Source organism: Ceratotherium simum, chromosome 38 (genome assembly GCF_057802395.1).
Source record: "Ceratotherium simum simum isolate JZ-2026a chromosome 38, ASM5780239v1, whole genome shotgun sequence".
Taxonomy (NCBI): domain Eukaryota; kingdom Metazoa; phylum Chordata; class Mammalia; order Perissodactyla; family Rhinocerotidae; genus Ceratotherium; species Ceratotherium simum.
The window spans coordinates 16,461,258-16,475,376 of NC_141937.1; the positions used below are offsets into that span (position 1 = coordinate 16,461,258).

General features: G+C 40.6%; 1 protein-coding gene across 4 annotated transcripts in view; it reads right to left on the bottom strand.

Moving 5' to 3' along the window:
* Positions 1–14,119, bottom strand: part of PLEKHG1 (pleckstrin homology and RhoGEF domain containing G1) — a 231,650-nt gene that overhangs the window by 120,489 nt on the left and 97,042 nt on the right. The gene's annotated exons all lie outside the window — the stretch shown is intronic.

The following is a 14,119-nucleotide window of genomic DNA, read 5'->3' on the forward strand; positions in this document are numbered from 1 at the left end:
CATAGGTGCTATTATCTCGATTTTAGGGATGAAGAACTCAATGAAATGCAGTGGGTTGCTTGGGTGTACAATGCTACTAAGTGGAGGCACCAGGATTTGAACCCCGGGCAGTCAGATTTCAGTGAGTAACCCTCTTACTCACTAGGCAATACTGCCAGATATGTAAACTTACATCACAGATTTGTAGAATTAGAGAGCGTGGGATGTGCGCCTTGGAGTTCAGAGAGGGGGCCTGAGAAATAGTTTACTATTAATCTTCCATTTTATAGAAGAAACTGAAGCCTGGAAAGAGGATCCCCCAAGGTAAGCCAGCCCCATGGTTCTCAAACTTTACGTGACATCAGAATGACTTGGAAGGTTTGCCAATAAACACAGACGGCGGGTCCCACCCCCAGAGTCTCTGATTCTGTGGGTCTGAGGTGGGGCCTGAGAATTTCTAACAAGTCTCCAGATGGTGTTGATGCTGCTGGTCTTGGGAACCATTTTCAGAATCAATGACCTACTTTGTCAGTGGCTGAGGCAGAATGAAGCTTCCGTTTTCTTCACTTTGCATCTTCCCAATAAATGGTGGATAGCAGCAACTCTACAACAGCGAGAGTCTGAGGTTGGTCAGCCTGCTAGAGCAGCCCTGAGCACAGGCCTGGAATGCTCTCCTCTCCCCAGTTTAGCTGAGATATCTGGAAGCTTCTGTGTGGCACATTACCACCATGATTCACTACAATGTTGGTACTTCGTTATGATCCTCTCTACCTACGCCAGCAGATCACCAGCCTGAAACAGTACAAACGCACTTACGGCCAACAGTAAAGATTATTCTCACTCTGAGCTATCTACCAAAACTTACGACCTAAAATTTGGCTCTTTCAAGGCGAAACATCGCAGGAGTTAGCAAAAACAGCAGGGGTCACGGACAACTGCCAATATTTATTCTCAGAAGAGGACGATTAGACAATTTCAAAGTTTTCTTTTGTTTACATTATAATTCAAAAGGAAATTTTTTTGTTTATTTGTTTAGCTAAGAGGATCCACTGCCTTTCATTCAGATCCCTAGTAGAAGTATTTTGAAAGTAGGGACATTATTTAACCACTCTTCCAACTTGCCACATTTAAAATCGCTTCGTTTTCGTGCCGTCACGGGTGTTCTAAGCTTAAGCGATTTAACGAGCGTAAGGCATGACTGAGCCTGGCACATACTAACTGCTCACAGAATGTCAGGAACTCTCAACATTATTGCTCCTATTATTTGAGAAAGCCCAGGGTTGGCCTCTTTGTATGGGCAAGCAGGTAAGCAAGACCTGAATGAGTAGACAGACCTCATAATCGAAACTCTCTCTTCCCCATTAGCAAGGTGATTTAGAGACAATGACACTCAGGAAGCACTTATGGAGCACCAATATTTACAAAGCAATTATCTGTTACCTGGGAAACCTCACCAGGACTTAATATTTGGTAGTTACTTAACATTGAACCAAAGCATCTTTTCTGAATACCTGCTAGGCACTGGAGACCTCAGGTAAGGGTTCTAGAGGACAGTTAACATTTAAAAAATTTTTTATTTTGAAATAAATATAAATCCATAAGAAGTTGCAAAAAGAAAAAACAAAGTACAAGGAGGTCTCCTGTATCCTTCACGCAGTTTCCCGGGAGTGATAACATCTTACATTAACTGTAGTAAAGTAACAAACTAGGATATTGACATCAGTCCAGCCCACAGAGTATATTTAAATTTCACCGGTTTTAAGGACAGTTACATCTTGGTTGTAAAGGGCACAGAAACAAAGAAATAAAAAGGAGATGTAAAGGCGATGAACACAATCACCAATGTCATATCATATGATGTCCCTTTGAAATTTGCCTTTGTACTAGCCATGAGAAAAAGATGTTAAGCACATAAATTGTATAAATAATACTCTCCCTGAAAAAAGGGCTTAAAAGAATTTTTTTCAGAGACTGAGCTTAACAATTATAATCAAATTAACCTGTTTTCCAAAACTTCTGTAGATAGGAAGGCTTATTAGTGAAGTCAGCCTCTAAAAGAGGTGAACCCTAGAAAAAGTGAGAGGTGAACCCAAGATTTGATATACACAGATCCTAACTCCGCCCAAACACACACACAATCTACACAATTGTGAAAGAATAAACAAGGAACTTTAGAACTTTCTATATTGCCCAGCCTGGAGGGGCACGTAGGAGGTAACTGGACTTTGCTACATTTCCCCCACTAATCTTTAGAAGCCCCCATTCCTGTATTCGCTATAAATTAGTCTTATCAATTCCTTAAAGGTTCCCTTGAGCATACAGTTTTCTTATATATATACGTGGAAATATTAAAACTGAATATTTCGATTAGCTGGAATAGATAAGGTTTTACTCTGTATCTCACTTTCATAATACATAATCATGTTAGGGACTCAAATCATTAATATGGCAACAACTTCCTTGACTAACAACTATCTTTTGAAATTGATATAACACAAGATAGTTCACAATTGACTTCCTGGTTTCATGTATTTGCCAATATTTGGCCTTTAGCTGTAACATTAAAAAAAAAAAAAAAAAGGAATCAGCCCATCAGTAGAACAAAACGTGTTCAAAAGCTCCTAAGAAACAGGCTCTCCAGGTCTATCAGAAAGGACTAGAACTACTTTCCTAGGCAGGTAATGACACAGTGACATTTCTGGCTCTTCACCGTTAAGACATCTGCTCTGGTATTAGGAAAGAAAACACAGCATTTTCCCCTTGCCCGGTGGGGAGCTGTCTGTGTCAATCTCCCCCCCAGCAAGGCCAGCCAGAGTAAACAGATGTTTTAATAGGTGGAGAAGCCAAACTCCCCCCCAGTTGTACACAAAGAGCTGGGGACCCCCACTGGCGTCATCTGAATTCTGAGTGACCAAGCAGAACTTTTGCAAAGGCTCCCCGCTCCTCCCAGGGCCAGCCCTAGGCGAGATTCTGAAACTGGAGAAGCTTGTCCTGGACCACACTGGTACCGCCTCCCCAATCCCTAGACGCCCAGACTTACTTCCCAGTTGAGTGTCCTGAAATCTCCCCATTCCCCTCATCATGCCCACCCAGGGACTCCCTCCTTCAAAGGCTGGTAGCTCACCACCCCACAGCGATTCTGAGGACACTGAGAGAACGAGCAAATAACGTGCCCAAGGCACACAGCCAGAGAGCTGTGAGCCAGACTCCAAGTTCAGTGCTCTCTCCACTGCCTACAGCAGGTCAAATTGGTCTGCAGGTCTAAGTAGTGGAAAATTCACTATTTTATCCATTTTTTTAAGCTCAAGAATTTACAAATTGCTTGTAATGGTCCTTCCTCTTTCAGAATCAAATGATCACATAAACATTCTATTTCAGCTCCTGGAGAAATTTTAAAATGCTTAAAAATATTTGTATATTTAAAAGTACTTCTGATAATAACATGGTTTCCAATCAATCTTTGGCAAAATCTAGCACAGTGTATATATATATATATATCTATATATGTGTATGTGTGTATATATATATACACGTGTGTGTATGTGGGGGTGTGTGTGTGTGTATATACAGATGTGTGTACGTGGGGTGTGTGTGTATGTGTGTATATTTATACACACACACACAAACACATATATATATAAAATTAAAAACCACCAATATACTCAAAACCAAGGAATTTTTCATTGGCCATAGCATAATTTTTGCATATGTTTTTGTAATTCAAAAGTAATTTTATTCTCTGAAATACAACAAATCTTTCTATTTAATAGATAACGTGTAAAGAGACAACCACTTCTGTAACAGCTTTCAAATTTGATTTCTAAAACCACCCCAACACCACCAGTGGACTCAGTCTCATGCACACAAAGAATACTTTTAAAGGATACTTACCTTGAGACTCTCTTCCTCTGCACAGATGATTTCTTAGATCTCTGGACTTAAAAAGTGCTTGTAAAATTACACTCATGAATCAGTTATTCATCTTTCAAATTCTGGTTGGCTTAAGATTCCTTTCGTGCATCTTGCATAGAGATGCAGTTGTTTAGAAACACACCCACGGAGTGAGATCAATGGGGTTGAAGAAAAACAGACCATTGGAACAAGCACTAATGCATCCCCCAGGAAGGGAGACATGTATGTGCATTTGTGTGTGTGTGTGTGTAACTAGATATTCAAAGTGTTTGGTGCAAGATTAACAAGTGTCTAAATGTCATCCTCTGATTTCAAATTAAAAACTGCAGATTTTATTCCAGAGCTGGCAGCCTGCCATCACTGCAGGCCTTGAAGTGGCTCGGGGCTTTGGGGAGAGGGGAAAAAGACTTCCCTCCCAGAGCACTCCGTTTCTCCTGCCAGCAGCATTACTGATGGTCTCTCGGTTTTAGTACGAATTCCACTGCCAGACTTCCTAGACTTTCAACTTCAACTATCCAAGAAATGATTTAAAGGATATATAGACTTTTGAAATATTTACCAAGGGAAGACATTCTAGAATATTCTCTGTGATCTGAATTCTTCCTCATCACAATCTTGATATATAGCCAGGGCTTTTGACACTATTTTTAGGCTGATAACCAGCTTTCTGTACACTGTGCATAACTTCCATAAAGAGTGCCTCAAGTTCACTGGACTGGTTGTGAAAGTGGTCAAGAAAACGATAAATTGACATTTTTTAAGGTGAAGATTCTAAATTTGAGTTGTTATTTTAATGCTTCCGCCTCCCCCTTTCTTCCTGACTACTGTGACTTAATTTAGTACACTTGGTCACTTGACAGATATTTTCACACAAAATCCCCCTCCATCCAAGGAGGGCACATTTTGTTTTAAGAAAACTTCGATGACCAGATATAGTTTATCATAGAGACTTTAGGGTTAGACCTCTGCAAAATGACAATAATGAACATTTGAGCACACATGTTTGTTAGGCACTGTCTCATTCAGTCCTCAAAAGAGTTCGATTATCCCCATTTGAAAGATGGGCAATTTGAGGCCTAGGTAAGCCATGTAACAAGTCCGAAGTAACACAACTGGTAAGCACAAGAGCCAGGATTCTATCCAGAACTGCTTACTCTGCTGCTTGTGTTCTTAAACACTGCCCTGTACTTTAAAATTTCAAGGAAAGAAGAATCAGCAGTTTTCTCTATAAGGAAGAAATACTTTCTGCAGTCCAGGATCCTAGTCCTTAGAAGAGATATATTTCTAGTGAATTCATAACATTTTCTTCACTCTTATCTCAAACTAAGCCCACTAAAGGCAACTAAGCATCTAAAACCCAAGGACAATGTGCTGTATTGGCAGCTTTTAAGAAGTTTTTCAAAATTATCAAATATGAAAAATTACACTTGTAAAAACACCAAGCTAAACTCAAGTTCTGGAAGCATAAAGCATTGAGCAACCTCTTTGTAAAGAAAATGGAAACAGGGTCAATTTCCAAGTAGGACAAATACTGTTCTTTGGAATGGAAACTTGTTGCTGAATCTCACCATGGAGCGAAAGGCTTACAAACTTGAAAAAATAAGGTTTACATGGAAACAAAAACACAACAGGAACTCCAATATGGAGACCAACAGATGCTACGTGTCTTCCCAATTCTCTTAAAAGCCACTGTTGGCTATTAAAATGTCAATGTAGGAATAATAAAATACCAATAATCCTAGTACTCCAGGGGAAATGCTTATGCTGAAGTTTTTAAACTTTGGTTTTGTAAAAATTTACTAGCATAGAAGATTGATGGAAGTGATGACCTTTAAGGATAAGGCAGCTTCAGTTACTAGGAGTTGACTAGAACACATCTAAAAGATGGGAACCACTCAGTCATGAGGATAACCTAGTAATAACTAGTAATGATAGCTAACATTTATTGAGTCCTTACTGTGTGCCAGGTACCATTTATAAACTTTTAAAAAAAAAATTAACTCATTTATTTCTCATAACAACCCTACAAGGTAGGTATTACTACCATCTCTATTTTGCATTTGAGAAAAACGAGGCACTGAGAGATTAAGTAACTTTCAGAGTTACACAACTAGTAAGTGGTGAGACTGGTATTTGAACCAGTCAAACTCTGGGGCTGAAACTCTATCCCTGCTTTTACAATAACTCCCTGCAGCAGAGCCCTGCATGCAAAGATGGGGACTGTCCCGCATAACTGAACTCATGGTGGACAGAAAACAGGAATTTCTGCTGTGTTCCTTCAACAAAGGTTCTTATAAGCAAGATTTGTGATGCCTCCCTCCGAATGGTTCACAGTTCAGTTAAAGATTAAAGCCCCAGGTTAACAATCCATCAGCAGCATGTAGACAGATGAAGATGCGGGAAGCAATAACTACATACAAAGTGGTACCAATTTGATGGGGAATGACTTCTAAACTCTTGTGTGACGTGGCCTCCATTTTCTTGAGGTGTTATTTGCAGGTTTTACCATTTACCCTGCCTGTTAAGCTAGTCACAAGCTCCCTGAAATCTTGACCTGGGTCACTCATGCCTCTGTACCCCCCTCATGGCTTTGTGCAAAGGAGAAGCTACATAGATATTGTACCCTGACTTTCACGTGCTGTGGATGTCTTCCCGCAGTGGCTGAGCACCGAGCTGGCACTTCGTAGAAGTGATGTGGGAAGATGTGAGGAGAGGTGGGGTGAGAAGGCAGCCAACTGTTAGAGAACAAAGCCATGGCGGCTGTGAAGAGACGGAACTCATAGTGGTTGGCCTGAACCAAGGAACTGTGCTGGAGTGTGACCAGACAGAGCAGTTACTGATACGGGACCTCACAGCCTATCCCAGGGAATTCAGAGATTATTCCATAGGCAATCTGGATCATTAGCTGATGACGCAGGGGAGGAAGGAATCTGCCAAGAGCTTTGTTTGCCGACACGAGAGCTTCCAAGGCCCAGAGTTAGAATGATCAGAGAGAGAGAAGCCAAAAGTCGAGAAGCAATTTCCCAAGAAGGGAGGAGACAGCGCTTAAAGTCACATATTTTGTTTATTTATTTTTAATATGCTGATGGTAGGCTGCCAGTCTACAAATACATACATCCTTACACTGTTCTGACAAAGCAGGTAGAAACAGAAAGACTTATAGAGAGACAGTGAACCACAAGAATCCACCTCTGTTCCTTAGTCCAGTGAGCTTCAGGAAGCTTCTACAAGTTTCCACCACTCCTTTTTTGTGTGTGTGTGTGAGGAAGATTAGCCCTGAGCTAACATCTGTTGCCAATCCTCATCTTTTTGCTGAGGAAGATTGGCCCTGGGCTAACATCTGTGCCCATCTTCCTCTACTTTATAAGTGAGACACCCGCCACAGCGTGGCTTGATAAGCGGTGCATAGGTCCGTGCCTGGATCCGAACCTGCGAACCCGCGAACCCCGGGTCGCTGAAGCGGAGCGCGTGAACTTAATCACTATGCCCGTGGGCCGGCCCCTCCACCACTCCTTTTTCAGCAGGGCTAGTCTCATGACCTGAGCACAGAGGGAGGAAGAATAATCAAGCAGAGAAGGCCCTGTGCAACAAGCACAGCGATCAGTAGCAGGAGGTTAGAGTTGACAATGCCTAGGATAGAATCTGGCTGGAAAAATCATTTTTACTTGTGTGAACCTGGGTAAGTTTTTGAATTGCTTTGGGTCTCAGTTGCTTCATGTGTAAAATGGGGACAATTTAGCACTTGCTGCAGATTGCTGAGAGGATTAAATGAGATAAAGCATATAGAGCATTTAGCCCAGTGTCCTGGTAGGTACATAGATAGACTTTCTAACTTGTGTTTTCTTAGATTCTGTATTCGTCTATTGGGCATCCATTAATTATAGGACCAAACTAACAGCCAAAGTTGTTTACATCTCCCCTGTGATCCAGAGCCCATAGTCTGAATCACCTCCTTATCTAACTCTCATGAAACAAACCAATATTTTCCTTGCCCTACTCAGCCTAGGGCTAGGTACCAGGCAGCCCCATGCCCCAAGGCCTGTTGGAATTATTTAAACTAGCCAATCCTAAGCTGTTGACCCTGGACCCTGCCCTGCCTTGCATCGGCAACCCCATAGAAACCCCAATAACGGTTCCGCCTAGGCTTTCCTCTTGCTCCTTCCTGCCTCCTTGATCGACACTGGTGCTTCCCCAGGTGGCCCTGCGTGGCATGCCATGCCCCTCCTCTTAGGAAATGTAAGTAATAAAAATATTTCAGTGGCATTAGTCTCTCCATGTTGTTACTGAGTCACCTCTATAAATTAAAATCCCACGAGTACAATCATTGACATAACAGAGCTCAATAAACAACAGACATAATAACTTTTAAATAGGTCATAAAATAGAGTCAGTTAAGGTTATGTCTCTTCTATCCATCCTTTCTCTCTATCTTTACTGTCACTTTCATAGTTTTGGCCTGAATCATTGCAATAATCTCCTTAATATATCTTGCTAAATTCATCTCTGGTCTCCTCAAACCATCTCTTTACATAGCTATCTTCTAAAACTCAGGATGTAGGTGCCCCTCTGCCAGGAAAGCTTGATATAGTTCTCTATGGTCTACAGATCAAGTCCCAGCTCCTTATCTTGGCTCTCAGGTCTTCTAGGTTCTGGCCCAGAACTGCAGCCACATTGGACAACTCAACATTCCCCAAAAGCAAAACGCCATTTGCTTTTCATATCTCTGTGCCTTTGTTCATACTAGTGCCTGCCCTCGGGATGCTCTTCTCACTGTTCTCTAAATACAGAAATCACCAAGGCACTTTGGGCCTTTAAATTTGCTTATATACTATAATTGCCCCTGACAGTATATAACTAAATTAATTTCAAGTCTTCGGTTTGACTTAGTAGAAGTTAAAAAAGATGGAAAAGTGTAACAAGTTAAAAAAGATGGAAAGTGTAACAAGAGCCAATATTACTTTCTATTAGCCCTAATTTCAGAGTTGAAAGTATCCTCAATAGCTTGGAAGGCCCAATTCAAGTTCTACTTACTTGGGAAACTCTATACTGGCTCTTAAAATTAATCATTTCTTCCTACGATATCCATTTAACACTTATTTAATTCTACCTACTCTATTCTACCTGTATTTATTGTATTTCTTTACATTTGTTTTCTCTAGATCACAGACACTTTTTCAGGTCAAGAATAAGCCTTAAATAGATCTTAAAAGCTGTCATCACAGGGCTGGCCCCACGGCGCAGGGGTTACGTTTGGCGCGTTCCGCTTCAGCGGCCCGGGTTCATGGGTTCGGATCCCAGGCACGGACCTACACCACTCGTCAGCCACGCTGTGGCAGAAACTCACATACAAAGTAGAGGAAGACTGGCACAGATATTAGCTCAGGGCTAATCTTCTTCAGGAAAAAAAAAAGTTGTCATCACAAAGAAAAAAAAAATTCTATAGTTATATATGATGACGAACGTTAACTAGACTTATTGTGGTGATCATTCTGCAATATACACAAATATCAAATCATTATGTTGTACACCTGAAACTAATGTAATGTTGTATGTCACTTATACCTCAATAAAAATAATGGATAAGCCTTTGCAACTCTTTTATCATTCCAGCATGCCCATTAGTCTTACACATAGCAGCTCCTCAGTGAATATTTATTGAATCATGAGCCCTATGATCATTCTAATTAAAATAAGGGGCTTTTATCAAAGGGTAATTACATGTTTAATTATGGGGAAATATGGGAAAAGGGTTATAAAGGTCATCTAAACTATGTAAAATTAGTATAGGTCAGAGTATAAGAGCCCATTAAATTCCACCAGAACACAGTGACTGAGATGGTAAATTATTTTAAAGCATTATTGTCATATTTAGTCATTACCATTAACTATAAAATGGGATTAATATTAATTTTGGTTTACAAAGATAAAATACTTTTAGTTTATAAACAAACCATACACCAAGCTATGACATGCAATTTCTCAGTGTTCATTTCACCCAGGCCTGAAGACGCTAGGCCTTATATGGGGTGAGGTTAAAAATTCCAGTTGGGGGCCGGCTCTGTGGCTTAGCGGTTAAGTGCGCGCGCTCTGATGCTGGCGGCCCAGGTTCGGATCCCGGGAGCGCCCGGAGGCACCACTTCTCCGTCCAACGCGAGGCCAAGTCCCGCGTACAGCAACTAGAAGGATGTGAACCTATGACATACAACTATCTACTGGGGCTTTGGGGGGAAAAAGCTGAATAAATAAAATCTTTAAAAAAAAAAAAATTCCAGTTGGGATCTAGAGAAGCCTAAAGCAGGCTACTTCTAACTTCTCCCAGTCCTCAAGAAGGAAATGGGCCATGTCTTGGCTGGACAGGAACCCAGATCCACCCCGGTCCCTGTTCCTTCAAGTCTAGGCTGGAACTGAATAAGGAAATCAGGTTTGAGTAGAACTCAGTCACATTCTCTTTAATGGCGACCTGAAACTTGTCTCAGGGCCTTAACAAATATGTGGTGGTTGGCTGACTTCATCAGCTGACTTTTCTCCCAGCATAACTATTGAAAAAGAAAGTTGGCTGAGATTTACAGGCACCTCTTCTCGCTTGGTGGGTGGTTCAGCTTGGGAAGGAATGAGAACCATTCCATTGATACAAGGAGAAGCTGCTCCCCAGCAGACATAATGAAGGAAATGGTGGTTTAGAAAGAATCTGAAAAATTACTCAAAGATGATTACAGGCTGTCACTGGGAAATGAGGAAGGAAGGGCTTTCTTTTCGACTACAGGGTGTACAGCTCTACAGTCAGAAATTATTATTTTATATTTAGGCCAATGGTAGACTGTAGGCCTTTGAAATGGAAAAAGCAATAATAACTTAAGTACCTGGTGTGACTTAAAAAGCATCAAGATAGATTACACAGGCTATATATGACAACCAGGCTGATTGCTTTATAACATCTCGCATTTCATGTTTCTGAAGTCACTGCTATCAAATAGTCATGGAGGGTCCTCTACGTAGGACACTGGGCATGGTGGACTTAGAGAGTATCAAGCCACGGAGCTATAACTGGACTCATCATTTAGATAAGGAAGAAGGACCACAGGGAAAGTGAACGATACACGCTGCATATGCTAAGGTGCAAATCAGCGACACAACCAAGTCTTTTGTCTGTTCACAGGAGTGTCATCAAAGGAGAACGGAATTTCTGAAATAGCACATGCACTAAAATGAACATGATTCCACTCCACAAAGCAAATAACTTCATTGCAATTTAAAATTGGCAAACGTTTGGGGCCGGCCCGGTGGCGTAGTGGTTGAGTTCACGCGCTCCGCTTTGGTGGCCCGGGGTTCCCAGGTTCGAATCCCGGGTGAGGACCAATGCACCGCTTATCAAGCCACACTGTGGCAGCATCCCACACACAAAATACAGGAAGACGGGCACAGATATGAGCTCAGGGCCAATCTTCCTCAGCAAAAAGAGGAGGATTGGCAACAGATGTTAGCTAAGGGCCAGTTTTCCTCACCAAAAAAAAAAAAAAATTGCAAATATTTGTTCTTGATTAGATTTTGAGAAAGTGGGTGGGGTGATCATCTATAGCAAAGATATCCTTTGATGATTTTCAAGTCCTAATCAAGGGCTTCGTTTTGCATTCTTCATCCTTTCTCTTATGTCACTACTTTTAAAATAGTTAAAGCACAAGAAGAGCCCATTTTGGTGTGCTGAATGATGGCCTGCCCACATACAAATACGTGCATCCTTACTGTATTTGGACAGAACTGGCAGAAACACAGTTACACTTTGTATTTCAGGATGAAAACTGTGTATTACCCCAATCCACCTTTGCTTTCGGTTTCCTTACTCCAGTGAGGTGTAAAAGGGCTTCTCCAAGTTGTAGCAGCTTCTGTTGCAGTTTGATTGCTCCCAGTTCCTGAGCCCAGCCCTGAGAAAGAATAACCAGGTAGACAGGGCTGCGAGCAGATATGAGTTGAAAAGACTTGTCTCAAGTCACACTGCTTAGCAGCTAGAACACTTCGATTACCCTCAATAAACAACATCACCAAATATTCACTCAAGGCAGATTTGACATGCCACAGTGAAATATTTATGTTATATAACACATCTACTCTTGGTATTTAGTGATTCTGTGGAGTGTGAAACAATTGCAACTATAAATTTTTCATGCCAAAAGAAAATATCTTTGCTCCAGAGAATAGAGAACTAAAGCATAAAGACCATCTTCTTTTTTATTTAAAATCTCTTTCCTGGTACCTAAAAGTAAAACCTTAAAAACCATTCATCTGTCCATCTCAAGGGAAATTTGCTGAATAATCACTCTAGGCCAGGACCTGGGCTAGGCATTAGGGATAAAAAGATTCTTAAAAAGATTAATCTACGGCCCCTGCCTTTAAAGAACTAACTGAAAAGAAATACTTTCTTAAGAGTCTCTTCATACTTTAAATAACTTAAATATAAAAATACAGGTAGACTGAAAAATACCCAAAGATACCTTCATGACCAGATTAGAAATTAAGCTATATTTAAGGGAGGGAGAATAAAATAGAAGAGAATTAAAACATACTATCCTTCAGCCATAAAAAGGAATGAGGTTCTGATACATGCTATGGAGGAATCTTGAAAACATTATGTTAAATAAAATAAGCCAGACACGAACAGACAAATATTGTATGATTCTACTTATATGAAATATCCAGAATAGGCAAATTCATAGAGACAGAAAGTAGATTAGTAGTTACTAAAGGCAGGGGCAGTGGCGAATGGGAGTTACTGCTTAATGGTTACAGAATTTCTGCTTGGGGTAATGAAGAAGTTTTGGAATTAGTCATGGTTGCACAAAATTGTGAGTGTCATTAATGCCACTGAACTGTACACGTAAAAATGGTTAAAATGGCAAATTTTATGTTATATATATTTTACAACTTAAAAAATGAATAATGTAATATACCAGAAACCACTGAATTGTACCCTTTATATGGGTGAATTATATAGCATGTGAATTATATCTCAATAAAACTATTAAAAAAAGACTATCCCTGGGCCGGCCTCGTGGCTTAGCGGTTAAGTGAGTGTGCTCCACTATTGGCGGCTGGGGTTCGGATCCCGGGCACGCACCGACATACTGCTTCTCCGGCCATGCTGAGGCCGCGTCCCACATACAGCAACTAGAAGGATGTGCAACTATGACATACAACTATCTACTGGGGCTTTGGGGGGAAAAATAAAAATAAAAAATAAATAAAAGTCAATTGACCACAAAAAAAAAAAGACCATCCCTTACATGTTACCTTGTCATCTTGTAAAGCTCTGAATATTGTTAAATGAATTTACCAGGAGCAGAACTAGGTGATCAATATTTGAAAACTATGATTCATACTTCTGACCCAATGCTTAGGTTTTACAAATAATCACTAATCCTTTTGGCAGTTTAGAACACAGGAGAGCCTTCTATCTTCTGCATACTTGGTTATGTAACTAATTTACTATCTTGCAATGAATGCCTCTCAGACCATTTTCAAAATAATCTCTTGGCTTGATTCTCCTTGAGTACAGTCAGCCTGAAAAGTATGGTTGGAAACTACTGTCAGAACAAAACAAACTACAACATTTAGTTTTTATACCTCTCAGCTGTAGGTTAACTACAGATCAGAGCATCCCAGTATCTAGAAAAACCGGTGGCACATATCGGCTTTTGATACATATTTGTTGATATGAGAGAACAGTTGCATTTACTGCTTAGGAAACTGTCAAGACTCTGGGTCAGATAACAGCACTTTGAGGAGCAACAGACCAGCTCAGAAGGCCCCTGGGAGTTGATTTCTGGGCTTATACTTGCTTCCTCTGCTGGCTCTCTGCTTCTCCCATAGGTCAGTCATCAGCAAGACCAAAGCGTTCCCTTCTAAATAAGCATCATAAAGGAGCCCTAGGTCTAGAGAGAACAGAATGAGGCCATCAGGTATTTTTAAAAGTATTTCATTTCAATGAAAATTTGTTTCAGAAAAGGCCACAATAACCTTTTGAACTAAGTGAACAGGAGAGCTACATTTTAGTCATTAGTTCTACTGTTGCCTCAAAACAATAGTAACAAAACAGAAAAGAAAAATAATTGATGGGGACACCCAAAATCTAACTACTTTTACCATTTCTCATATCAGAGGTAACAAAGTAATATGATTTAGACTAGAATTTGCCAAAAGCCAGTAAACCTTTTCTATCCCACTAGTCAAATACAAA